Raw genomic sequence first — 25,590 nt, 5'->3', positions numbered from 1 at the left:
GCTCTACTCCATATACAGTAACTGAGGAACTGTTGTGGTTCGCTGGCAGCAGGTGTGGACAGCTGAGGTCTCTGAGAGCGAGGACTTGGATGTGGGGCCTGAGTGTGATGAAGGGATGGGACCAGAACTGTCAGAGAGTGGGGTGCTGCCTTTGGAGCTTTCGGAGTCTGGCAGCAGTGATGCAGAGAACCCCAAGGATCCTGTGCCCAGTGCATGTGTGCACAGGGCTGCTCAAAGGAAAGAGCAGCTGCAGCAGCACGGGTGACTTGGGAGTAAGGCTGCAAGGTGATGGCCCCTCCCATAAGGGATAAAAGCCAGCCCTCAGGGGTTGGGTTCTTTGCAGGAAGCAAAGAAGTTCTTTCAACTCCAAGTTCTTGTGGAAGTCCTGTCTATTCTGGTTTGTTTTTGGAGACTTTTGGTTTTGGATATTTCCCTGCAATTGATCTTGTATTCTTGGCAGCCTTTCACAACCTTGAAAGGACTTGCTCTTATCTGGGACAATTAGGTTTAATGACTCTTTGCTGTGAATGAACAGAATTCACAGAGACGCATTAAAAAGGTTTGCTTTTATATATACTTTGTGTTTATTTGATTTGAACAAGGCTTAGGTTAGAACAGGAGTAGAAAACTATTGAAGGAATATCCTGAAAAAAACCACCCTTCTCCCTTCTCTATCACCTGGGTAGCACAGTTTGAGACTGTTCCTCCAACATGGACTAAGAAGTCTCCAAAAGTTTATTAAGAATCTTGGCCAGACATGCAAGGACACATCAACTAATGTTCCCAGGTGTGAAAAACCTCAAATACATATACAGCCATTCCACACAAGGAATTTCAAACACATCGACTAATCTACATATGACCATTTATGTGAGCAAGTGAAAATTCCCCAAAAGTTTGCACATGTGTGTCGTAATAGTGGAATTTCCATAATAACCTACTATAGGATTTGTCCCCTTATCTATAGTAGATATTTCCTAGCACAGCATGCAGTTCCACTGCACCCAGCCTCATAAACAGAGCAACCATTTGCTTATCTGTTCCATGCTGTTTTAGCTAACTTTGCATTCTAATAATGAAGTCTGTTTGGCTAGGGCTAAATTTTCTTTATTAGGACTAAATTCCTGATAAATCCCGCAAATTCCTCTAGGTTCATTCATCTTTTGCAGTGAATCGCCAACAGCCTGCTCTTGGAAGAGAGGGAATAATTAAAAGACATAACAGCTTGCCTCATCTCCCCTCAGCATGCAAATACTGAAAGAAGGTATATTGAGACCAACTTTCTTAATTTAGATTTGCTATGGATTTTATTCTTTTTTATTAAGCAAACAAATTTTAATGGTCGTATTAAAACAATCATTTCTCCTAAAATCTGTCTGAAAGTTACTGGTTACTTTCTAATTTTTTTTAACCAACTAATGGTTTCTCATGTTTTATCATATTGATATTTTATTCGGCCCCTAATGTAGCTTCAAATGTTAAGTAAGTTAATATTCTATTATTGGACAAGCTTAGGGCAAACATTCAGATGCTAGTTTAGTGAAACCTAATGACTCTTTAGAAGCTTCTCCCTCTTTTCCTAATCTTTAATATCAGCTTTTGGTATAAGTAATATTGAAAAAAAAACATTGAAAAGAAGGACTAGGGGTGTCATGATAGCAGTCTTCCAAAAATGAGGGGATGTCACAGAGAAGAGGAGGTCAACCTATTCTCTGAAGAACCTGATGGTAGGACAAGAACTAATAGATGCAAACTTATCCAGGAGAGATTCAACCTAGAACTAAGGAGAAATTTCCTGACAGCAGGAACAATGAACCAGTGGAATGGCTTTCCTTCAGAAATTGTGGGTGTATCATCACTGGAGGTTTTTAAGAAGAGATTGGAAGCCATTTGTCTGAAATGGTATAGGGTTTCCTGCTTGAGGAGCGGGTTGGACTAGAAGACCTCCAACTCTTATTCTGTTTTTCTGTATTCTATATTATTACTCTAAATTCAGATATTTTATATTGAACAATTAGGTTATTGTTGTTTTTAGAATTCAGTAGCTTAAATTAGGAAATTAGGATGCTAAGGATGACATTTTTTTTAGTGCTATTCTATTTGTTCAGTGTTCATCAGGGCAACCATGATTGAATTCAGACTACCATTGATAATCTTCTCCAGAATCTTCTATAACTGTAGCTCCATCATTTTCTCTACAGTTTTTCCCAAGGACCTGAAGCTGGAGACAGAAGTTTTCATTCCCATTGAATCCAGTCTCCTTGGGGAATGGGTGGAACATTGTCTGTTACAGCACTTACTTTATAATGATATTTATGGATGGTGGAGATCATAACTTCTAGAATTATGTGTTTCTTTGCTACTGTCACTCTGAAATTTGGTTCAGACTAAATATCATTCGATTAATTCAATAAATTTCTAAAAAATTGGAAAATTTGTAATTTGTTTTCGCCACTTTTTTGTTGTTGTAAATGCTGCTTTTTAATAAGCTCCTAAAAGTGTCTGAGTAATTTTGACTTCACTGAACATAAAAGCAGATTAGACTTCCGGTGGTAAGGCAAGGACGAGCAGAGGTGCAGGAGCCCACCCGTGGTTTCAGTTAACCTCTTTTTGCAGTTGGTACGAACCTTTGAAGGTGCACCAGTCCTGGAGAGATCCATGCCAGTGTGGGGGAGACTCGAGCTGCAGTGTGGGGAAGGCAACCCCTCTGCAGTGAAGAGGAGCCCTCCAGAGTCCAACAAGCAAGAAACAGCCGCCCATCAATGGCAGCTCCAAAGTCCGGACTGCCACCGATGTAAAGAAGCGAGCGAGTGACAGTTTGTGGGACCATTGGTGAAGAGTGTGGCAGAGAAAAGTAGCGGGGGAGAAAGTGATTGAAATGCTAAAGACTTTTATAAGGCTGCTACAAGAGTCTGTCCAGAGCCCTAAAAGGAATCAGCCAAAAAGCGGCTGCGAGGCAAGTGAAAGTGAAGGGGCTTGGCAGACAGAAGAAAGATAGAGGACAATAATGAGTAAATAGGGAACCTTACGAGGTCGGGAGATATACCACACTGATATTAATAGAAGGGAATCTAGTGGCTGGAAGATGACTGGAAGGTGTGGGGGATTTGGACTATTTCATTCAATTTTTACTCTAGAAGACTTTATTAAATTGGAGAGGGGAAGAAGATCGGAGCTGGCAGAATAGAGACAGTTCAAATAAATAAATAAATAAATAAATAAACAGTGCGGCGCGACAGGCGATATTTAGAAATCCTGAAGTTATTGTAACAATATAACTGATGTAAACCACTTAACTGACCTACAGGGAATATATTGATTTAACTGAGGAGGTGGTTCCATCTGAAGAAAATCAGGAAAATTGAACTTAGGAACGCTAAGACGAAAAGGAAAAGTGGAAGCTTCCGAATGTGTGGAGATATTGTGTAATTACAGTCACTACTCAGCATTTCTTACCTCCTCACTTCTGGTGCATTTGGAGTGTAAGCTCTTAAAACTTAGAGACAGAAAGCTAAAAACGTACTTTAAAATTCCTTTCCCCACTTCTTTACTCCCTCTTTCCTGTATACCCCTGCTCATTTTTCTTTACTCCCACATCCTCCGGCGCTATGATGAACTATCCCCCCTCCTTCAATCTCTCTTTATAATGTTCATAAATATGTATACCTGGGGAAAGGAAAATTGATTGTTGTAATTGATTGTTAAATAATTGAATTTACTGAGCTAATTGATTTATTAATAATAGTGATAGTTATACTCTGATTAGATATATAGGAAAAATAGTAAAAACATTAAGTATTATTTAATTAATAACTATAAAGGATTTTATATATTAATATTACAATTCATTGTGCAATCACTCTAAATATTTAATTAATCCACTTGGGGATGAATGTAATACTGTTTGTGTTTAAGAATATTCAAATAAGGTTATATAATACAGATATTTATTTATAATATTTAAATATAGTTGGATTTGGGTATAATATTTTGATATTTTTTCTATTATGTGGAAGTTATGTATAGAGGCTGAGCATTGAGACCTTACAAAATTATATATGTGATTTAGAAATTGGATTTAAAATAATACGGTAATAATATTTTTATCTACAAGAACCTATACTCCAGTAAATTGGCAAAGAGTACAGATATCCAGCAGATAGATAGATTAAGTAACTAGATACCAGTCAATCCTAATATAGAGATTCTATTACTGAATGTTAATTTGGGATAATATAATTAATATATTACAACAACAGAAACAAATCTTAAACGAAATGACTTCCACAACAACTACAATTCTGAAAACTGGAAGAAGGTCACCCCAACATTAACAACCACATCGGCAACAGCTTCGCCCATGGCACAAAAAACAATTGAAGAAACATTACCAGTGGAGAAACAAGTTAACACCTCAAATGCCAATATCCAATTGATTCTGCTTACTTTACAGGAATCGATGATGAAGCTGCAAGAAACAATGATGAAAAACCAAAATTCCTCTATATATTTCAGATGATTCCAATTAAAGTACACAAAAAGTTTTTTGAAGAACTTAACAAAATAACTGCAAAATTCATCTGGCAAGGGAAAAAACCTAGAATAAACTTAAAGGCAATGCAAGGATATGAAGAGCAGGGGAGGGCTGGCACTCCCAAATTGGGAGTTGTATTATAGTGCGGCCTCTTTAGTATGGTTGAAGGAATGGGTGAATTTAACCAATAAGAGAATATTACTCTTAGAGGGCCATGACTTACAGAGGGGGTGGCATGCTTTTTTATTGGATATTGGGAAAACTAGCCAGAAATATTTTCACAGACACCTAATCAGAGATTCATTATTGACTAATTGGAAGAAAATACAGAAAAAACACTACTTAAAGATACCAATCTGGATCTCAACAATGGAGGCGATGATCCACCCAAATAATCTGGATATTACTAAAATGATTAAATATAAAGATCTATTGGATATGCACGGAAATCTGAAATTGTGGCAAGACCTTCAGGATCAGGGATTAAAAATTGATCGGTGGGCATATCTTCAAATTCAAAGTAGATACAAACAGGACAAGAAAGAATTGGGAATTAATAATAAACTCCAGCAATTAGATAAAATTTTATTAGGATCAGGCAAAAAAAAATATAACAAAATTTTAGAATTATTTATTAGAGGAAGAAATTGTTAAATGGAACATGATAGCCTGGAGTAGGAAAATAGGACATAGTATCACCTGAACAGAATGGAAAAAGGTCTGGGGTAGAAATAACAAAATCACAGAATCGGTAGTGTACAAAGAAAATGCCTATAAAATGTTTTACAGGTGGCACCTTCCTCCTTCGAGATTAGCGAAGATGCACCCCAATATGAATCCGAACTGCTCGAAATGCAAAAAAAAGAGGGAACTTTCTTCCATATGTGGTGGTCTTGTACAGAAGCTCAAAAATATTGGCAGAAAATTAGAAATTGGTTGGAGGAAATGACAAGAGAACAGACTGAATTTAAACCAGAGTCCTTTCTATTAGGGATCTTTGATAAACAACTACCAAAAAAGTGAAATATATAATAATACATATTTTGACAGCGGCCAGATTGGCTTTTGCACAATACTGGAAACAGCCTCATGTTCCACCAGAGGAGACGATTATTCAAAAAATTTGAAGTTGTGCAGAAATGGACAAATTAACCCTGGCATTAAAAGATAAAGACACTTCAATATATTACGACAGCTGGAAATGCTGGTACAAATGGATAGACCAAAGATAGATTTTACACTAAAAGGCAAAAGAAGATATGATAGAACTGTAGTAGTGATATACAGATATATGTAAGGATTAATTGTGTATATGGCATAAAATAAGGATAAAAAGGAGGTCTCACAAACTGTTGAAGATGAAAATGTTTTTAATTGTTTTCTATCTTTTTCTTTCTATTCTTTTTTTTTTCTTATTTTCTTTTTCTCTCTTACATTTATGTATGTGTTGGTCTATTTTAATTGTAAAACCAATAAAGTGTATTTTTTAAAAAAGCAAATAAATGTAGCCCACGCTACCTCTGTCTCTCCCATCATGCATCTTGACTACTTTTTTGAGGTTACTGGTATACCTCTGGGATCCAGAGATTTGTGAGATATGTCCCAATTGACTTATTTCCCAATTTTTCTTGCAATGTGTTCCCCAGCAGTTTCTTCATATCTTGGGACTGAATTTGTGCATGATGATAAATTATTATTTATTAAATTTATACACCCACCACTTGCAGTTCAGGGTAACTCTGAATGACTTACAATGTGATAAAACAGACACAATGGACATAATGGAGACTTCTTAATTATTTTCTGCATGTTCCGGTTTGGGCTTCTTCGGCGACTGACCAAAATTGCGATTGTGCACGGTTCTGATCTGTGCTTGCCGCTGGAACACCCTGAGCCACCCGGATTCAGGGCTGAAGCCACCCTGTAGAGGTGGTGAAGAAGGGGGAGCCATCAGCGGGGTTGAGGAGAGCCACATCTCTCCTCCTCGGCTGGCCATTACTCCCTTTCCCAAAGGCAGTTGCAGCGGTGGTCAGAAATGGCCACCTCAAAGAAGAACCTGACCAGACAAGATTGTGAGGAGGAAGTTTAAAGGAGAAAGTTTGATTGACCAGGTTGAATGGAGAACATCTATTTAAGGTACCTGGAACCTGAATTTTAAAGACTAATACTATTCCTAAAAAAGATTTTAAAAGGCGAAAGAGAAAGGGAAAGGAAACGGAATTGGCTTTTTTTCCTCTCACATTGACAGTTTTAATTGACTTGGAACGTTAAGAAGAAGAGATTCGAATAAGAAATTGATACTAATCCACTTTGATATTAATAGGCTATTTCTAGCTGAAAATAAAGTGTCAAAGGGATAAAGATTCTTGGATAATTTGAAAATTTTCTTTAAAAAACGAAAGAAAGCAGTGGAGGGAAAAAGGAAAAAAAGAGGGTGGAATCTGGAAAATGGAGGAGACCACCTGGAACTTAAAAAAAATTGATAATGGAATTTTAACAAGCTTGCAAAAGATACTTTGTAGCTGAAACTTTGTTACAAGATAACAAAGCCCCTGGAAAGAGTAAGTGAGAAAAGAAGCAAGAAACAGTTTTGGATTATTGAATGATTCCTGGAGGATCCTAATGAAACAAAAAAAAATCAATTGGGCGTTGTTTAAAATTTTCTAAAATGGCATCACTCCTTGAAGAGTTAAAAATGAGACTTAAAGAACAAAAAGAAGAAGCACAAGACGGAAGAGGATCTTTTGGCTTCGTATTTCAATTTTTAGAAATGGAGATCTTGAACTATGAAAAACAACAAGAAATGCTGGCAGAATAAGAAGGGTGGGACAACGAAGAAGCCATCTTTAATGACCAAGCAATTTTAAGTGGGGTAAAAAAGGGAAAGGGGGAAAGGGAGTTAAAAACTTAAGCACTGAAGCAACAACAACAAAAAAATAGTAATTTGAAAAGTAATCATAATATCCGGAAGAAGCAGAAGGGAGGATCACAGAAGGGAGAATCAGATAGAAAAGGGAATAAAAAGGGGAGGGAGAAGAAGAGAGGGAAGAGGGAAAGGAAAAGAAGCTACAAAGGACAGAAACAAGATATAGAGGTACAGGAAAAGCATACAAGAATTAAAGGTATAAACCTATTTAAAAGACACAGAGACAATGGTTAAAATTTAACTTAAGGAGAGGATTCTGCAAGGGTGCATGGGATAGTATTGTTATATTAGAAATAGAAAAGGGTTAGAAAATAGGTTAGATGATTAAAGTGATAAAAAAAATTTCTATTGATGTGTAGTGGAATATTTGTTTGTAAAGAGAATAAGGCTCTCAATGATTTAAAAAGAAAGTTTTAAAAAAAACTGAAAAGAAACATGGAAGATTTTTATCAGTTGACAAGATGAACTTGAATAAGAATAATAACTTTACTGACTACTGTTAATAACTATTGTTTGGTTTTTTATTTAAAGACAATAAGTAAAATATGAAATATGATTAAAGTGAAAGACAACTGATATTACTAGGTAATGTTTGTTAAAAGAAATAGAAATGTAAAAGATTGTTATTAGTATTAATGGCAGAGCTGTACTTGAATAGAATAATTATTCCATTTATTATTGTTATATATTTTTACACAGATATATATACATATATACTTTTTTCTTTTAAGAATTTAGTGTGTATTTTTAAGGGAATGTACCAAGCAGAATTTGATTGAAAAGAGGTATGTGTTATAAAATAGAGGTTAGAAAATGAATGTTATAACTGTAAAGGTGTAACTTAAATTTTTAAACAAGATTTGAAAAAAGATACAAAGGTGTTACACTCCAGTCTAGTAATTACAGGGGAAAATTTGTTTTATGAGAAAAGATAATATGAAATTGTAAACAGGACAGACGAAAGTATAAAAACAATGATTAGAAAGATTTTAAAAATTAGAAAAAGATATGTAATTGAATTAAGAAAGGAATGACATAATTTAAAATAAGGCTATAGGAAGTAAAGAAAGGGAAAAGCTATTGAAAAAAATGTGAAAACTTGGAAGGCTGAGTCAACCTTGAGCCTGGTGGGATTCAATCTGCCAAATTGTAGTGGGAGTAGCTTGCAGTACTGCATTACTGCACTCTAACCACTGCACCACTGTGGCTCCAATATATCTACCTTGCTAAAATCAAATGGTGCTTAAATCTGTTTGGAGTGCAGTCAATGGCATAAAAAACTGACAGGGCTACCACTTATCATAATACTTGGGGCTGAATAATAAAATAACAGTAGCATGCATCGCAAATGTGATGGTGATTAGAAAGGGATCTGAAAAATGCATGGGGGAATCTTATAAGATAAATTTCTCATTATGTCAGTCACAAAATAAGGCTCCCATTGATCCAGTAGCAGACCATTTTACAGATTATAAAAGATTTTGCTTTTTGAATCTACATTCCTCAATATTATAAAGCAGTCTGGAATCCTAATCTTGCAGTTTAATATTACATTAGCTTGCGCAATATCAATATTATTGATGTCTGGTGGAGCATCCAGTGCCAGATCTCTCTCTTTTTTTTTTCCCCAAGGAAAGGCCTTACTGATTTTTGGCACTTAAGAGTTTTCATCTGTATGTAATTTACATGCAACAAATGATTGGTGAGCATTCTCTACATTTTGCTTTGTTTTCTGTTTTCTGGTGACTAAGCACATTATGATTTAGTTTTCTGATAATCTGATAAACTGGAAACAGTCCTGGTCTCTTTCAGCAATGAGATCTTTCCCACCCCCCATTTTTCTTCTGGAAATAATGGTGTCTATTATTGTTATTGTTTTTAAAGCTATGAGATGATTTAATGCAAAACCTGGATAGTTATATGCCTTCTCTTTTAAATACACACTGTACCGGATGTGGTATTCAGCAGGTTCTGACCAGTTTTGGAGAACCAGTAGCAGAAATGTTGAGTGGTTCTGACTAGCCCCACCCCCGTCTATTCTCTGCCTCCTGAGTCCCAGCTGATTGGCTGGATCTTCTTTTGTTGCCCTGCACAGGAGCTGGACAGCAGATTAGTGGGATGGGGAGGGAATGGAGATTTTACAGTATTTTCCCCCTGCCATGCCCACCAAGCCACGCCCACAGAACTGGTAGTAAAAAGATTTAAATCCCACCACTGCACTGTACCATGGTATGGGGAAAAGACCAATAGAAGCAATTCTTCAGATAGGAACCATGGAAGAATATCTATGAAATCTGTATTGGATACTCATATTTCAATCTACTTCTGCTTTCAGTGAAACAAGAAGAGGAGCATACAGACCAGACAGAATCCCAATGTATGTTATGTATTTTATATTAGCTACTATAAATATAAGGGGAAAAGATAAAGGCATCATCTCCATATAGTGTACAGGAGAAGTATTTCTTCTTTTTTTTTAAAGAAGAAAAATAAATGATTGGCTGGAATAGAACAGACAAAGAATAATAAATATTAGGATATGAATTGAGAGGAGGAAAAAAAATTGAGAAAATTTAAAGGAGAGGAGAAGTTATATAGAAAATTGAAAATGTTAATAAGATATGAAATGGTATGTAAAATGAATATGAAACTGAACTTGTGTCTGTACCAAGAGTTTTAACACGGGACTAAGCAACTTTCAGAAAAGAGATTTTTATGCTTTTATGTTTTGTGTTTATGTGTATTTATGTATTGTTTGTCTTGAAAATAAAACTTGTTTTTTAAAAAAAAAAAAAAGAAGAGGAGCATACAGCAGATAAATGGTATAGCATAGGGAACATGCATCTTCAATTGTTTGGACAGAGGTTCATATTCAAGCTCTACTTACTATACAGACTTCCACCTACAGCATTAGTTGTCCAAGAGCATTGTGAAGGCACCCTTGATAATTGCATTGTAACCTTTACATCCGTACCAGACATAGAGCTTTGCAGACAAACTGATCTTGGCTTTTTCCTTTATTTCATGCAAACCCAACCCAACACAAGAATGTTTAAACAATGCCAGGTGGATATTGCAATGCAGGAACTATTTATTTTATATCACTTCCTACATTGCAATAGGCCTTAAAATAGGACATACAAAATTTAAATAAAATACATTCAATTAAAAACAAAGACATGCAATTATTCAATGAATATTTAAGTATTTATAAACATGCTTTGAAAACATGCATACAAAGAGCACTCAGATAAGGTTAACACATCCGATTGTTATTTCTCGAATGAATTCAATTTTTCTGGTTGACTGATGTAGACTTCCCCATGCATGGACTCAACTGATTTTCCTGTAAAATATGTGCTCTAGGGTCAAGATTCCATAAGAAAAATGGTATGCTATGGAGCAATATTGTATCAAGGAAAATTTATCTATACTATCTATCTATCTATCTATCTATCATCTATCAATCTATCGATCTATTGATCCATCATATCATAATCTATCTATCATCAATCTAGCAATCTATCAATCTATCTATCATCTATCTATCTATCTATCTATCTATCTATCATCTGTCTAACTATTCATACATTCATTCATCTTGGTGGCCTACACATATAAACAAATAATATCAATATAGTAAAAATATACAAAATGTAAAAATTAATAGAAAATAAGAAAAAAAGGGGAAAGGGAAGAAAAGGAAAGAAAAGAGAAGAAATACCAGTTATGTTTTCTACTTTTTTTCTTCTTTTCTTTTCTTCATTGATTTTTAATCATCAGGAATATTTTATTTCTGAGTAAGCTCCTGTAAAACAAACACGAAGAAATGTCCTTCTTTCCCCCAGCTATATTAAAGTCTCCTTGAGAAATACTTGCCTTCTGAACTGAACTGAGTGTACCATTTCTTGACAACTATGAACAATCTAATTCCTAATAAATTGATCAGTATGATATAATCCCATCTGTTTTGTTTCTCTTTCATTTACTCTTTAGTCTGATCCTATGTTTTTTTATTGTTTTACCAAAAAAGCAACCCTTGAGTATTTGCTATGATTTTGTTCATTAATAATAAATATTACAAAATATTTTTATTTCACAATACAAACCAAAGGAATTACTCCACCGACACTGGGTAAGATGATGGCAATGAGGTCCTAAGGACTTAGATTATTTCCTGAAGTTTCCCTTTTTCTTCTAAAGCTATGGTAAAATGCTTTAACTTGCAGGTTATTGATTATTGTAGACTTTCTCTAGCTCCTAAATTAGTTTTCTACAAGGTAGAAAATGACCTCCCACGGTCATTATGAAAGTCTCCTGAATGCAGAATGTGTTTTTTCCCCTCCCTCTTCCAAAAGAGACAGGATAATGTAATTTAGTAAACCACTCTCATTACAGAGCTACTGACAGACAGGCCTATTGCTTGCCTCCAAGAGGCAGATGTATGAAGGTGAGAACATAGAAGGAACTATGGAATGGAAGGATGAATGGGTGAATAGATCACTCATGCACCAGTTGCTAAAAGGAGGTCAGGCCTGTTGCTGAAATTCAGAATGAGATCAAGATTTCAGGAAGGGAACGGTGACATCCATCAATCATCTTGTTCATTAGAGCAACATTGAAAGGTCTGAGTTCCTAGGAGAAAGAAGGCACTAGTCATCTTAGATCCTCACAGATGGCATTTCTGAGAAGACTAACCTTTCACATTTTCAGGATTAAAAGAATGAAGACCATGCATTTAAGAAATATATATTTCACACACACACAAACAACACAGAGACACACATTGCTATTTTTCTTAGAATTTGTTCCACATGGTTGCAGGGTTAAGCTCCAGTTGTTTTTGCACTGCACTCATCTAGTTCTTCATCATGTTATAAAGGGGATTGTTTAATCAGCCTGCTTATCTCAGAGACTGCCACTGATTGTGGGGTAGGGTAGGACAGGGAATGACTGGTCCAAGATATAAGAAATACCTCTGTGACTCTGATTCTGAATATTTCATTTACTGAATTAGATTTGATCAACCCAGTACCTGAACAGCTTGGATTTGTGACACCAACAAATATGAAGAAAAGTATCCCAAAATGCAAAAAAGAAAAGGAGTTGAAATGGCTGTCTGCTGTAATTTTGGAAATAAATGGAAAAAAGTGGAAAAATTAAAGTCAGTTGAAAAAGAGTCCCCCAGAAGATAAGGCAGTTAGATATTAATCCTGTTGATACAAGCAAGAGCTTAGAAGAACTCAAAGCTATGGACAGATCATCTATTAGGTCATGATGAATCAGAAGTGTTTTAATAATTTGAGGATATTGCAAGTTTGATTTAGGCTGGTGGTTCCTTAGTTATACAAGCAATCAGAGCAACCAAGCTCTCTTATCCAAATATTGAATTTTCATTTCAAAGCAACATTTTTGGTAATGTTACTTATTGGGCATAGTCTTTTACATTTTGGATATGACTAGTTTCATGAAAAGAAGGACTAGGGGTGACATGATAACAGTGTTCCAATATCTCAGGGGCTGCCACAGAAAAGAGGGAATCAAACTATTCTCCAAAGCACCTGAGGGTAAAACAAGAAGCAATGGGTGGAAACTAATCAAGGTGAGAAGCAACTTGGAACTAAGGAGAAATTTCCTGACAGTTAGAACAATTAATCATGGAAACAACTTGCCTCCAGAAGTTGTAAATGCTCCAACACTGGAAGTTTTTAAGAAGAGATTGGATAACCATTTGTCTGAAATGCTATAGGGTTTCCTGCCTGAGCAGAGGGTTGGACTAGAAGACCTCCAGGGTCCCTTGCAGCTCTGTTATTCTATTCTATTCTGTTCTATTCTACTAATATATAGGTATCAGCCATCCATTCTATGAGAAAGCAAACTATTCTGAAATTTAATATAAAGCTAAACTTAAAAAATTTGCTCAGTTAAATATGAATTTATGAACAGGAAACCATGTAACCAAATAATGAAAAGAATCTGAATTTTTTATTTTTCAAAGTTTTCAACATTTGCTTTTAAAATGTGATTTTGGGAAACAATAATCTTGATAGCACATTTTTGTGGCAGCTGAATAAAGGATTAAGCTGACAGTTCCTATTACTGTGCTCATACTTTGTAATAAAATGGCATGACAGTGAAGCCTTTTTTAAAATTTAAATAGTTTAGTAAAGTATGAAGTATCCAGCAACTGATAAAAAAAAAATAACAATGTCTTCAATTTCCCATGGCTTATGAAATGCTGGCATAAGTCACATCCAATGTCATGGTGGAGAAAGTGTCTTTGCAATGTTTCCCACCCACAAAGGAAGTTCCAGTATTTGAGCTCAGAAGGAATGCCTCTAGGATATGGTTTTTAATGGTTCAACTTTATATAATACTGTTCTGAGCACTGCGTTTATCTCAACCAGATTTTCAGAAACCTTTACACTATTTCAGAATGCAACTCGTATTATCTTTAACAAATCAAAATCTACCAGTTTAATTATACATTAGTAGCTGTTAATAATAGGATAAGATATTACTATAGATGCATGTCTACTGGAAACAATGACAAACCATCATTTGCTCAATATCTCCCCTAGGAGTGTGATGTAAAATATCTGCTATCATATCATTACACCCCTGAACTCCTCTTAGCAGACACCTCATTATTGGTAAACCAATTTCCCTCTCCTATTTCAGTTTCCCACAAAATCTGTTTCAGAAAAAGGTTGGGAAGGTTGAAGAGAGAGGAGAAGAAAAGGAAATTCACACATACTAATTGTACCAGTGATAATTAGAACATGTGAAATCAGAGATGGGAGGCTAAGGATTTTGAAATTCTCTTGCAAATTCAGACTTTGCTTTAAAAATAAATAACTGTTCTGAGCAGTTATTAAAATGCTGGCACTACATTTATTTGGAAACTGTCTCTGTGTTCTTTCTTAGCATCAAACCATATTGTTATTTCAAATTATTGATGGCATTTTCCTAAAGAGGAGTTTGGCAGAAACTGCAGAGAGATCACTAAATTTTGATGACTGTGGTGAATAATCTAATATGATGATAAATTGCCAAGCTGAGAAGTCGTTCATCATGCTGCAGGCCCTGAAATGATTTGCATGGCTAAAAACCAAATAGATTTGCATGGCTTAAATCTCAAACCAGAGATGGAATAGCAATATTTGATTCAATAAGGAGACTGTTCTAGATAGATAGATGACAGAGATGTAAATAAACAGATGTCAGATGATGGTGGATAGACAGACAGACAGACAAACAGACAGACAGACAGACAGACAGACAGACAAATAGATAGCAATAGCAGCGATAGCACTTAGATGTATATACTGCTTCATGGTGCTTTACAGTCCTCTCTAAGTGGTGTTTTGTCAGTATATTGCACCCAACAATTTGGGTGCTCATGTTACCGACCTCGGAAGGATGAAAAGCTAAGTCAGCCCTGAGTCTGGTGAGATTTGAATTGCCAAATTGCAGGTAGCTGGCAGTCAGCAGAAGTAGTCTGCAGTAATGCACTCTAGTCATTGCGCTACCATAGATAGGTAGATAGATAGATAGATAGATAGATAGATAGATAGATAGATAGATAGATAGATAGATAGATAGATACATGGATAGACAGACAGACAGACATACTCACACATATAAAAATATGATTTTATATATTTTATATAATTATTGTTATATGATATATAAAAGAAAACCATTACTGACATGTCTGGATCCAACATAGAATCTAAAGTTGTTAATCAATTGTTGCTTCATTTGCCTAACTTCAATGCATATTTAGGAAGCATGAAGACATAAAGATGATTGTGAACCTACAATAATGTTCTTATTCAGTGATTTGCACAGTTCTTTAAAAAAGGACACTTCTGTACAATCACTATTTCCATTCCGCATTGTTACAAATCCAGTTAGATCATACAGAGACCATTTTCTATCCTGTTCTGTCCAACCACATAAAGGTGAGAATCGGGTAAAAAGTATCATTGTCCTGCCCCAAGGAGTTGTAAATATCTTCTCATCCATGGATAAGGAAAATAAAATAAATTGCTTGCATGCCCCTCCATAACCTTTCTTAATGTAATGTTTTTTTTAAAAAAAAATCCACAAGTCTTCTTCTTAAGAAATTGTTTTGATCAGCTTTGCCCACCAAGGCAATAACATGTCAGGTCCATCTTGTGACAGTAAACACATTTCATCCAGCCATCCTTTTTTCTTTCTATTTCTTGTCTCTCACCTATGTTATTACAGCTGGAGATGTCAAGTATTTATTTGTCCACAATATATTATATATATTAGATTGGTCTTACTTATATTAGATTGGTCTTAATAAAGATGTTACTTGTCTGAAATGTTAGGGATTGTCTTAGAAAACCTTTCCTTCAGCCATTCATGAGGTTTCTTTGATTTTTATAATTCCCTAGGACAAAAGCGGTGCCTGTTGATCAAAACAGATATAAGATTGCCCATTAAATAAAGAAATTATATTTGCCCAGATTTATTACCAAACTACACATTGTAAAAATAGATTACAGTGTTTTTTAAGATAAGGATAACAATGGTTCTTTTGGACCTTTCTTTTATGAAATCAACAAAAATTATAACCCAAATTTACGAAGCCCAGAATTTCTAGTCATCTTATCTTGAAAGTAAGTTAAATGAGAAATATAACATAAATTTATCAACCGCCCACAAGGCACTCTGATTAAAATCAAAACAGCTGTTTTGATTAGTGACATATTTTAATGCCACTATGACAGGATAGTGAGTAATATGGCATGCATTAATTATCATCATTTGCATTTCTCCAAAAGTGACAAAGCTGTTGGCTTCTTAATTGATCATGAGAACAAATTATGCTGCCAGTATTGTCAAATGCCATTTAAAATGCAATATGTGGTGTTAATTACTTTGATCATCCCATCTAACACTTCTGAAGAAGACAGCAGTGCCAACTGGATAGGTGAAAGAATTTACAAGTGATATAGTCATAAATTGATGTGGCAGTTAGGACACATCTTGTTCTTTATTGTTAGAGAAGTTCTTGTAACAGAAGATGTGAGGGTGGGAAACTAAGCTACGTGATGAATTTTGCAGATTTTGAGTAAAAACTTCAGGAAAGGAACTGCTGTAATATTTTATCTGAAAAATACCATAAAAGATTGGAAAGAAGGAGAAACAAATTAATTTGTTGGCAAAAAAACCCAATAGATTCAAGCTGGAAGAATTACATTCATTCTAGATTTGATGGGTGTTTTCTTGCCAATTAAGAAATCCACATTTTTAATGTTGAAAAGTATATAAACAAATGCTATTAGGTTGTTTCATAGATCATATTAAGTAGGTCATATTAAATACTTTTTGTATTTCCAATACATAGACTATGTAGTACACACATATAATGTGTGTGTGTGTGTGTGTGTGTGTGTGTGTGTGTGTGTATTCTAATAGAGTAATACAATAGCTGATGAGCCTAGGGAATTTGAAAAAAAGATGGATAGTTACATGCATTCAAGAAGAGATTGGACTGCCATTTGTCAGAAATGGTGTAGGGTCTCCCGCATGGGGGGGGGGCTGGACTAGATGACCTATAAGGTCCCTTCCAACTCTGATTATCTGTTATTATTATTAGCATTTCTCCCTTCCTTCCTTCCTTCCTTCCTTCCTTCCTTCCTTCCTTCCTTCCTTCCTTCCTTCCTTCCTTCCTCTTCCCCTTCCCCTTCCCTTCCCTTCCCTTCCCTTCCCTTCCAGAAAGCGAAGATTCTTGCAGATTTTTCTATCTCCCTGTCAAAAAATGACTTTGGGTAGTTTATGCTATGGTGTGGGTGAAACAGGTACTGTACTATTTGCTATTTTATCTCAGGCAATACCATCCTTTGGGGTATATCAGATATGTGAAATATTAATTATATGGACAAATTGCATGTACTGATGAAGGAACATGAAAGCTAGCTGGGTGACTTTGGGCCAGTCTCTCTCAGCCCAACTCAACTCATAGAGTTGTTGTGGAGAAAATAGGAGGAGGAAGGAATACAGTTAGTCCTCATCTTACAACAGTTCACTTAGTGACCGTTTGAAGTTACAACTGCACTGAAAAAAGTGACTTATGACCACTTTTCACACTTATGACCATTGCAGCATCCCCACGGTCAGGTGATTTATATTTAGATGCTTGACAACTGGCTCACATTTATGACCATTGCAGTGTCCCGGGGTCATGTGATCACTATATGCAACCTTCTGACCAACCATGTCAATGGGGAAACCAGATTCACTTAACAACCGTGTTACTAATTTAACAACTGCAGTGATTCACTTAACAACCGTGGCAAGAAAGGTTGTAAAATGAGGCAAAACTCATTTAACACATATCTCACTTAGCAACATAAATTTTGGACTCAATTATGGTTCTAAGTTGAGGACTACCTGTGTTAGGTTTATTCAGTACCTTGAGCTATTTCTAAAATTAATACTGCTGGGATTTACAAAATCTGTTCTGACCCAGAACAGTTCTGTTCTGATAGTCCCAAACATGACTATCATGCAGTTTTTAACTAAATGTTCCCTTTATTAGGAGCGCCAGCAACACTCACTCTCTCTCTCTCTCTCTCTCTCTCTCTCTCTCTCTCTCTCTCTCTCTCTCTCTCTCTCTCTCTCCAGGCTTACAAAGTCTTTAAGTGCCTGTGGAAAGTGAAGCTCGCTCCCTTTCCCCCTGAACCTACTCCAATGCACCAGGAGTCTCTCTCTCACACTCGTAATGGAAGTCCTGGAAGGTGTGTGCACTCTTTTTCTAGCAGTGGAGACACACACACACACACACACACACAAAACACACACTCCGAAGGTGCACCTGACTCTCAGCACTTCAGACTCCCAGAAAGAATTCCAATATAGCTCCAGACAGGATTTAGAAGTTTGGACTATCAGTGGCTGGTTGACAGGGAGACGAATAGTTGTCTGCCACACCTATTTGTCTCCACCCCCTGACTTTTATTCCCAGAGCTAGGGTGGGGCTTAGCTAACAGTGGTGGTTCTTCCGTCTCAAGGACCGGCCCATAGTTTCCCACTGCTCTCCTCTCCTCTGTCTTCTGTGCATCTACGCATCAGGCACAGGACCCAGCTGTTCCTCCTCTTCTTCCTCAGGCACTTCTGGACTTGGGGGCTGTTGACTCTCCATCTGGGGGCTGATGGACAGCCCAGGCTCTGCATCTCTTTCTCTCCTTCCCTCCTTCCCTCCCTCTCTCTCTCTCTGACAGCTCCATTCCCTCATCCCCCTCAGATTGCCTTGATGCTGTCCCCGACTCCCATTCCGCCTCTTCATCTGATTTGGTTGCTGGAGGGGCTGGTGGCCGATATTATAAATAAATAAATTATTCAGCTTATTTTTTTATAATGAAAAAAAAAATGTTTTTTTTATGTAGAAAAAGAGAATGAAATTATTAAACTACTTCTCCGAAGCCATTGGCCAACCTTGTCTAACCTGAGGTTTATAAAAACAAGAAATATTGATCTGGTTGATTGGTCAAAAAGCATTTCCATGTTTAGCAACGAGGAATATTTCAGACTGATTTTGACTTATCTAGAAATAATGTCTTTAGTGAGAAATTAATCTAGAAATAATGTCTTTTGGCAAGTGTGCTACCTATGCCTGTTTGTGTGTAGGGAAAAGAAATCACCTGCACAGTCAGATGGTTTAAGAGAAAATCACCACAGCTTTGCTTAGCTTTTGAAAAAAAGTATGGTGCTCAACAGAATTCACTTTAAGAAAATGTGCCACTTAATTTGATTTTAAGTTTGAGAGGGCTTCAGTTTCTGCTGCATTTCATTTAATGAACTATAGCTGTGCACATCTTCTGATGGGAAAAAAAGTATTGCAAGCAGTATTTAGACAGCATTCACTCTACTTCTGCAACACGTGAATCTGTGAAATCTATCTACACTTGGTAGGGCTTGCTGTAGTCAGCAATGAACCTCAAAAAGATACACTTCCAAATGGCAAAGGGGCTGTCTTTCATTCATCTTGGCAGGCCAACTGAGAACTAAGTCTGAGGGAATTTTTTTCAATAAGATGACATAGATATTAGAGGCAGCATGTAGGTGCTGTTGGTTCCAATTAAAATCAGTCTCTGTCTCCTCATTTGTGCCTCTTGTCACTCTTGACAGAAAAAGGTCCAGCTAAGGGCCGACATCTGTTTTCATCTCCCAACGGGACTCTGAACAAGTGAATGACCTGCAGTGTTTATTATTAAGTTTTCAAAGAAAAAGTTGTTTTGGTCTAATTGAAGCAATAATACAAGTGAGGTTATTTCTGGTCGGTTCCCTGCTGTTTTCACTCTCCAGAATATATTCCAGGTGTTAGCTATGATGCAAGATTGACTTTCTCTTGTGTTTAGGTTTGCTTGAGCCAACAGACCAATAAACTGCAGTTAGGAAAGCAAGCCAACGCTGGCCGCTCAGAGAATTTTGTTTTTTTAAAAAAGTTAATCCTGAAACAGACCCAGTTCCTTTATAAGGACTCCTTTCCTCAATATAAAAGGAATTGGGTAATGCCCCTCCCCCGCCGCCCACATCTTGTTTCACAACTTCCCCTTCCTGACTTGATACCACTTAATAAATGAGATGTTCCTTTATATGTTATCACCAGCTCCTTGGTGCACGAATATCAACAAAGAAAAAAGCTGCTAACAAAATTCTTCACCCATAATGAAATTTGAGGGTAAAGCATCTGATAGTTTGTGCTCTGTACAGTTTATATATTTTTTTGTGTGTGTGTGTGAGAGAGAGAGAGGGAGGAAGGGAAGGGGAGAGAGAGAGAGAGACAGAGACAGACAGAAAGACAGACAGACTTTTTTCAGGTTTGTAGGTGAAGAATGGATGTTCCACTGTGTTTCAACTTTCACATGCTTATTTGTTAAATATGTAATAGCTTCTGAAAAGGGCTTCTAAGAGTTAACTATAATTCACTAATGGCTTTAAAATTGTGGTCATATTCTTCATAACAGATAGTTCTCATTTCACAACTGCCTCGTACAGTGACTATTCATAGTAATGACGATGTGGGAAAAGTAACATTGCAATCAATCCTTGCATTTATGACCTTTGTAGCTCTGTAAAGCAAAGGAAAGCTGAATGGAGAATGTAAGCACAGTTTTACTTAGTACCACTTTGCTTAACGATAGAACTATGGTTACTAAACAAGGACTACATGTATGAAACATGGCTATTTGTGGGAGTGACTCTCTCCAATTATACCTACTCATCCCATAAGATCAGTCAGGAGAGACATATGACAGCACTGATCCATTAAAAAGTCTCACCTGATAACTCCAGAAAAGGACCTTTTTCTGTCACTGTGGAACAATATCTCCATTGAGATCTTATCAACCTTTCACAAGCCCCTACAGGCATGACTGTTGCTGGGCTTGGGGGTGAGTTTTGTTGAAATATTTATATCATTATTGATGTTTGTTTGTTTATATTGAAAAGGAATTTCAGTTTGCTTTCCTCAAGATGATGCATAAAATATGTATTATGTATTTCTGCTTCTTCAGCAAAGTATTTTAAATGGTCTGGTCAGAAAATGGTGTGGTCAGGACATATCAGTTTTATGCTTTGTTTTGTTTTTCTGACTGAAATCTATACAATTCCCGCTTGTTTTATTTTGATGTGCTTAAATGTAAAACCTTATCAAATGACAAAGCTTTAGTATTCTTCCTGCAAAGATTTTTTTTGGCAAAAACTAAAGTATATTTTCCAAGGTAACCCCTTGTCAAGTCATAAAACATTTCTCTGGTCTTTTAGAGTTGCCAACAAAAAGGGAGGGGGGAGCAGTGCAGCAGCTTGCAAAACTGAAATTGCATCCCATAAATGTTTTCATAGATAGTTTCTAGGCATCCGAAGTTTCTGCTGCACAAAATTCTAATTGGAGAGTATGATTGATGACTCTTGGCTATGGATGTGTCCCATTGGAGAATATGAATTATGATACACCCAGGGGGTGGGGGGAAACGAGGGTTAAGGGTGACAATGAATGATGTGTCTCAGAGTCAGCTACACCCAGGCAGCACCAGCATGTCTATCCCTAATAAATCTTCTTTAAGCTTTGAAAATCCAGCTAGAGACTCATGATTTAAATGAGGGTAACTACCGGAGCCCTGACACTCCTTTTCCTCTTCTCTTCTCTTCTCTTCTCTTCTCTTCTCTTCTCTTCTCTTCTCTTCTCTTCTCTTCTCTTCTCTTCCCTTCCCTTCCCTTCCCTTCCCTTCCCTTCTCCTCTTCTCATTTCTAATTGATAGATGATTTGATTATCATATAGAATTGCTTCTTGGTTGATAGATTAGCAGTAGAATATTTTGGTGGGCTTGATGGGTATAGTGGGCATACCAATGATTCAAAATGGGCCTGGACTTTCTATTTGCTTTCCTAGTTTTGGTGGGAACAGTGTAAAGACTTCTTTAGAGGCTAAGTAACCATTTCCATGACCGTTCCACTCAAAGTGGAAAATCATACTACAAACTTTTCAGCAATTCAAGTGCTAAATTTTGGAGGGGGGGCACTTTTGGAGAAATTGAATAAACAAACAATTAAAATCCTATTATTAAAGTTTTATCCCATTTACTAGACCTGTGTTAATTATGATCAGCATGAAGAAAGTACAGAAATATTCTTAGTTTACATAGACTAAATTCTGTATGAAGAAATGCATTCAGTTTCTCAATGAAAAAAATATTTTCAACTTCTTTGTGATCTAGCCATCCAGTAATTTCCTTTATCTGTTCTAATTTTTAACAAAGTTTTGACTCATTGTATTGCTCCTCAGGATATACTTTTGATATACCATTTCTGTACGTCTTGACTTCAATGTTGTTGCTTCCTCAACTGGGTAGAATTTTTCATTTTAAAGGAAGCCTTATTTTCTTTAAATTCTTTGAGCCTGACATTACCTTATTAGGCTTTATATATATTTATATACTTTATATATATTTATATACTGAGAAATAATGTATCTTAACCGCTGCTCAATGCTGGATCTGCTGCAGCAGTTCACACAGATTACTACATAGCTTACATTGGTAGACCTCTAAGAGAGGGGAACATATCACTTTGTGAGGCAACATAGTCAGTCCACTGGTTGACAGTTACTTTCAGGATATTCCTCCCTATAACTAACCTGGAACTATTTCCCTATAGTTTCAACCAATTGGATCTGGTCCTATCTTCTTGGATGAAGGCAACAAGTTTACTTTCTCTTCAGTATGATATCCAATGACATCTATCCAGAAATTGCTGTCTTACCTTCCCTTTTCTCTTCTATTAGCTAAACCTAACTCCTTTAAATAGTGACTAGTGAGACTGCAATGCCAAACAATGGGCATGGTTTTACAAATGAAACCTATCCAAAGCAGAACAAAACAGGAAAATTACTTTCCATGACCTGGGCTCTATGTTAATACACCCCAATGTAGTATTTGCCTTTCTATTAACATTTATGTAACTCTATTGGCATATTTTTAAGTTGCATTCTGAGGATACCCAGAGGCTTTTCACATGTACTATTGCCTTCCTGTAATTCTGCGTTTCATTTTTCCCCTCCCTAAATGCAGGCTATTACAATTCTCCCTATTATATTTTCCTCCAACTCTTCCTCTCTTTTTTTGAAGATAGGGACAACATTTGTACGCCTCCAGTCTTCTGAAATTTTGCTGGTTCTCCAGAAATTTCTCAGAGATTATAATCAGGAACACGTGTATATAGGACTACATATTAAGAACAGATATATATATAACATTCTATATTTTCTATATATTTTCATTCTTCTATTCACTGTCTTAATTCCATTTTATCTATTTCATCTCAGTTTAAATAATTATACTTGCATCTTTTGTCCGTTCTCTTTCAATTATCTATTTATCTTTTCTTTCTAATACAATATTTCTCCTGTAATCACTGGTTGAAGTATGACAACTTTTTATCTTTCCCCTAAATTTAACACTTAAAATAATACATACTTTCCATACTGATTCTGCTTAGTACATTCTAAGTACTACATTTTAGAATAATAAAACAAAAAGAGAGAATTAAGTTTATAATATAGTAAAAACAATATTCCATAGGAAGTTAAACTCTATTGTTAGGACTACATATTAAGAACAGATATACAGAAATCAGAGAACAAACCCAGAATTGATCTTTTTTTTCCTAAACTAATGTGTACCATCAAAATAATGGATTATTATTTTCAACTTCTTCTGACAACCTATTATTTCTCTCAATGATCTTCCTCTCATAAGAGTTTTATTTGGTATATTAGCTTGAGACAATGTTTTATTCAAGGTCATCTTGTGAATTTCATGGCTGAGTGTGCATTTTCACTTAAGTCTCCCTAGTCCCAGTCAAGCATACTATTTAACACACCACTCAGGTCAGAGAATGACAATATGAAGGGGTTTTCTTTTCAAGTGAATCAGGATTTTGTTTTGTTTGTCTAAGAAAAATCCATGATGTATCTTGGACAGTATCCAAGTACTTGTGAGAGATCCTGCCCAAAAGCAAGAAATAGTATCTAAAGTGTTTGCAAGGGAAGAAATTCTTGCCAACACTCATCCTGTGACATCTGAGCAGACAGAGAAATTCTCATATGATTAAGTTAGACTGGCTGCCATTATCAATTAAGTTCATTTGAGATTTGGAGTTGATTTACGGGCTGCCAGATTTAAGGGCTCTGCAGCTGTTTTGCTATAAAGTCTGATGCTTTTCCTTTGTGGGGAAAAAGAATAAAATCAAGAATGTTATTTATTTCCGAGAGAGACTAATTCGCTACAAATTAGATCAAATGATTGGTTTCACTCTTCCATTGTTTGGTGCTGTTTGTTCATGGTAGGAGAATTTTCTTGGTTTATTTTGACCATTTTGCAAGCGATGGTTTGAAAAAAGGAAGACTGAAGTATGGTACTATGTAAAAGTTAGAACTTGCCTTTGAAGTCAATACACATATACCGCACCCTCAGATTTGATGAGATTAATTTTATCTCATTTTTAAAAATTCATTTTGATGAAAATTCTGGTCATTCTAAAGTATCAATGTATACATTTTAGATGGATTCATGGAAGCTATGGAACAATGGGGGATTTTTTTTTTTTTGTTTGAAAATGCTAACCTTTTGTTCAGGTAAAAGATGCAAGAAACATGTCTGAGATTTCACAACTCCATCTTAATGAAGAAAAAAAATGATGGACTTTTTGCATCTTTGGCGGAGGAATCGGGGAAGAAGCTTGTGACTTTTCCAGAGGAAATCCTATGACTTTATGAAAAGCTAATTTCCTACTAGGAGTTCCAGCATTATTTTCTTTTTTAATGATGGCACCTTTGATTGCTTTGTAGATTTTTCTTTCCATTTTTAAAATATTTTATTTTGGTATATTGGCAGATATTTCTCTCCTAGGGTGCAAAGAAAAAAAAAAATATTTGCTGTGAATTTTGCACGGCACCAGGAATGCTCAGATCCATCCAGTTGCCCCAATTCTACCCCAAAATAAAGGGATTACAGAGTCATCAAAATGAGTTTATTATATCAGGTATTTAAAAGTGCAATTAAGAAAAAAGAAAGAAGAGGGGAAAAAAGAAATAAAAGAAAACAAAAGAAATGGAAAAGAGATTTAGAAATTTTATCAACCTGAATAAGAAATTGTAAAATAATAGCATTTGATTAGTACTGCATATAAAGTTATCTCATATAAAATGAGCATATTTAATGCTACAAAAAGATTGTTGACATTAGCAATGACTCTACATTTAGAACAAGATGACTAGGTCAGTGGGCCAGGTTGTAGTGTCTTTTTAAGAAAAAAGCTATATTCTTCAAAAAATTAAAATGGAAGAAGACAAGAAAATGATTCTTCCAAATCAAATAGAATTAAATTCTGGTTGTAAATATGAATACATGAATATAAACGAAGAAAAGCATTCCTTTTTCTACACAAGCCCATATTTCATCCATATTTATAAGAGAATTTCATCCATATTTATAAAATAAACTAAAACCCAAATAGATTAGGACAACTTACTCAAGACACCAAGGTCACTTCCTGAAAACATTTGAGAACTGTGTTAGCAGGTTCTACTAAC

This window comes from Notechis scutatus, chromosome 1, assembly GCF_049901735.1.
Source record: "Notechis scutatus isolate UNSWTSFEM ecotype Mainland chromosome 1, rNotScu1.2, whole genome shotgun sequence".
In the NCBI taxonomy this organism is placed as follows: Eukaryota; Metazoa; Chordata; class Lepidosauria; order Squamata; family Elapidae; genus Notechis; species Notechis scutatus.
This window is presented reverse-complemented; position numbering follows the sequence as displayed.